A 4424-nucleotide genomic window follows, 5' to 3' on the forward strand; every position below is an offset into this window, starting at 1 on the left:
CTCCTCTCTCCTCTACTTTCTCTCCCTCTGTATGCAACCTTATCCCATTATTGCATGTTACTAACACAACTTCTCCCCTTTCTGGTAGTCTTGTGCTTTCTCGTCTCTCTCCTCTCTCCTCCTATCACTTCCTGCAGGTTTTCTGGCTCTGGAGCTGTGGAGTCTGGATCTGTGGCTGCGGGTCACCTGCTGCCCCTGTGTTCCTGCTCGACACCCTCTACTGCAATGACTATTGTTGCTAGTCTTATTGTTATTATTGTTATTATAATCATTAACATTACGATGGTTACCATTAACACTATTATACATATCTGTACCATTTTTCATTTAGTCTATAGCAACATTACCTTCACTGTCTGTACCTCTGTGTGTATATTGTGTAGGCTGTCTCTCTCTCTCTCTCTCTCTCTCTCTCTCTCTCTCTCTCCCTCTCCCCAACCGGTCGAGGCAGATGGCCGCCCACCCTGAGCCATGGTTCTGCTCGAGGTTTGTGCCTCTTAAAAGGAAGTTTTTCCTTGCCTCTGTCGCCTAGTGCTTGCTCTTGGTGGGAACTGTTGGGCTTCTGTAAATATCATCACAGAGTACGGTCTAGACCTGCTCTTTTATGAAAAGCGCTATGAGATAACTGTTGTTGTGATTTGGCGCTATATAAATAAAATTGAATTGAATTGAATTGAATTAAATTGTCCTTAGGTGTGAGTGTGACTGGTTGTTTGTCTATGTTTAGCCACCTTTCACCCGATGTCAGCTGGGATTGGCTCCAGCCCCCCCTCTGTACGCAGGATAAGCGCTTGACGATGGATGGATGTCTTCTACTTGCATCAGTGTCAAGTATTGAGGCAGGAAGGAATATAGAGGCTAAGGGAAGAAAGACGGGATGCAGACACTGAAAGAATGGAAAGAAAATAATATAACATTTTACGTATGATTTAATAACAAATGGTATATTATAATAGCCATTTACAATCCTGTGTTGTTTTCTATCTCACCATGGTCCACTCAGCCCTCCTGACCTTTAGCATCACTGTTCCTCCACCATGCAGAACCTACTGCTCTAATATAATACATGCTTACTATGAAGATTGCTTTTATAATATGTTAGTATACTACTTTTCGTGGTAGGGGTAAATCTCCATTTATTTCTCTAAATTGAAACCTATTTCACTTTCTATTTAAATTTCCTTATAAACTACTTGTTTCAATCTCCATTTGGTTCCGTTTACTCCAAAAAGGATGTTCTATAAGCCCCATTAACATGTCTAAATAAAATAAAATCCCCTACCTCTCCAAAAAATAAATTACATTTTGAAGTCTTTTATTCATACATGCATCTCTAACATTTTAAATAAAATTAAATACCACCCCCCAAAAATACATTTTGAAGTATGTTATTCAAATCCAACAAGTTTGGATGAAATGGCCTTACGGGAACGTATTGTAAAAATAAATGAATAGGCTGCCTCTGTTTATATTGTGTGTTGCTAACCTTGTCCATTGCCAGTATCCTAATTTGTTTGTTAATTTGTTAACTGTTAATGTCCCTAAATCTTCTAATTTAGTGGATGAATCCACTAACATTATTTAATACATGTTAACTTGATTCAATAATATATAATCTCATTCTTTACATGTCTTACCTTTTAAACGTAGGTCCCAAATAGCATTTTCTACTGCAGCTTCGCTCCGCTGCTAGCGTTTGCTGCTAACTTACGGGAACTATTTAGATACTCCAAACTGGTCCATTGGAGTAAACGGAGATGACAGAACTTCCTCCATTTTTGACTCCATTCCCTCAAAGATCAGCAATATCAAGATGGTTTGCAATTGTTCAACCTTCAAAATTCACCTTCCGAAGTTAACGAAGGCTTCAATCTCACAAAGCTCAACATCGATTTACTTTATCTCTGGCATTCCATTGCAGTTAATTAATTTTGTAGTTATAAATGATGTGTGACTGGACCTTCATCATGCTCCCCACCTTCACTCACGGAGGATCATAAAATGTTTTTGCACTATAGCCCATTTACATCTACAAGCCTGTTAATCCTTTCTATTATTTTTATTTTACTTTATTATCTTTTCATGCGATCCATGCTTGCCTGCCTATCTTGCTGGTTTGATTTTCCAGTGCCTTTCAGAAATTATTTCTCAAATCTCAGACAGCAGATCTTCCCACAGTCACTTGAACGCACCCACTTGGAAAACTTGTCAAATCAATTTGCCCCTTAGAATGCATTACCACAGCTGATCAGATTATGTGATAGATTACTTATCTGAAGCATGATTTCAGATGTCAGCAAGTTGATCTTTACATAAGAATGAAAGCAAATAGCTTTATATCAATCTAAAAACTTTTAGGATGTTTTCTAAAAATGTGTGCCCAATATTGCCTCTATCTATGTGATAAAAGTGCTATCATGTTGTGTTTAAGTGTGTTGACATATTGTTCTGAGGTCTCCCTCCAGTCTACTGACATCTCTTTTTACAGGTCGCTCTCTGCTAAATGTTTTGTCTTGGTCCTCCAACTGGATGGCAATCTCATTAATCTGCTGGTTGACTTCGCCACCCCTGTCATTCCTCTCTGGCCCTCAAATAATGGGCCTCTATTATGTCGACCAGTGTGTAATCGCACAGACTCGCAGAACAGTAGGATGGCTTGGGTCCCATCATGGCCCTGTAATGCTCTGAGCACTGCACATGTATTGCATTTGTTTCCCAGATCAGTGAAAATACAGGTCGCAAGTAACACATACTGTGAGAAGGCAAAGAAAAGAAATGTTATGTGTCTAGAATAGAATGTAACTTATAAATATCTCTAACTTTTCAATATTTTAAGTTGTTTCTAACATGCCACAATTAAAGGACCCACAGTTGAGAAAACACAGTTTGCAATTAAAGCCACAGCCAATGAGAAGATCAATATTAATGTTTTTTCTGTATGTCCTGGCCTGGTTCCAGACATCTCTGTCACTGCCCACATTTGTTTCAGTGATTCAAGTTGGTTGGGCGGTTACATCACCCACTACTAGTTGGTGAAGACAAAACAGAACAAACAGACAGAAATGATAAACTGATAGAAAAATTGCATTTTGGTCTGAGTATCAGGCTACAATGTAGCCTAAAGAAATAGCAGACATAGCCTAGCTTACCACAGAGTGGAACCAGGGAGAAAAGGCTAGCCTATAGCTGCGCCAACAATAAAAGAACAAGCCAAAAAACAATGATAATGTTTAGACATAACTATGAAGCTAATAGGGATACATTTATTAAAGCAGCAGTAAGTAAAATTTTGGAACAAAGTGTAACGCAACACAGACAAATTATCATGGTATAACATTGTCATGACAAACCTGCAACAATTTCCTAGATCCAGCAGACACAGAGCAAAATTAGCATTCATTTGGAGTAGTGTTGCTGGCCTCATGATGAATTGAAGTCCAGTATTAACCTTCCTTTTAGCTCTGTTTCGGTCTCCATCAACTCTTAGATCCAAAATTCAACTAAACACTGAACCCCAAAACTCCACTTACAAATTTTGCCCTTCCAACTGGGTCCAACATCCATCAGCTGGTCGAACAGAGCTCAGTTGATGGGTTGACCCAGAGAAATGTTTGATCATTTGTGTAAAAGTCTGAGGCTCCATCTATACTGCCAGGTTTCTAGGAGTGTTATTTGCACAGTACAAAATATTTTAATAAAAATACCAAAATATAAACACTGTCAGTAGCATTCTGTTTTTGTTTTACATGACTTATAAGACCAGGAGGCCAAACGTGAGCGTGTGTGTTACCATACCTTTGTCAGTCTGGCTGACTTGTCAAATGAGATGGTCTAATAGACACATTACAGACATTCCTGATGAAAAAAATATATTATAAAATGATTGTTGTCGGGCAAAGAGAAGTGTGCTTTGTCTTACTGGACAGATTTAAAGGCTAAGAGGAGATAAGATAATAGAAGGGAAATCTTGTCCTGCATGTCCACAGGCTGTGATTGCTCAGCAGTAATAATAATAATAATAATAATCCTTATTTGTAGAGCACTTTTCAAAAACAAGTTACAAAGTGCTTTAACAAGTGTAAAGACTAATACAAAAAAAACAAACAAAAAAAACAAGACAAGAGCATGAAAAATTAATATAAAATTAGTAAAATACAATAAAATAAAAGGGATAAAATAAAGTCAAATAAGATCGGGAAATGCTCTCCTATAAAAGTATGTTTTAAGAAGGGACTTAAAAGAGTTCACTGACTCAGCCGACCTGATTTCCTCGGGCAGGCTGTTCCAGAGCCTCAGGGCCCTGACAGCAAACGCTCTGTCCCCTTTAGTTTTCAGTCGAGACTCTGGAACAGACAACAGACCTCTGCCCGAGGATCTCAAGGTACGTGCTGGTGCGTATGAGACTAAAAGGTCAGAAATATAAC

The sequence above is a fragment of the Micropterus dolomieu genome, linkage group LG16, assembly GCF_021292245.1.
Source record: "Micropterus dolomieu isolate WLL.071019.BEF.003 ecotype Adirondacks linkage group LG16, ASM2129224v1, whole genome shotgun sequence".
Lineage (NCBI taxonomy): Eukaryota > Metazoa > Chordata > Actinopteri > Centrarchiformes > Centrarchidae > Micropterus > Micropterus dolomieu.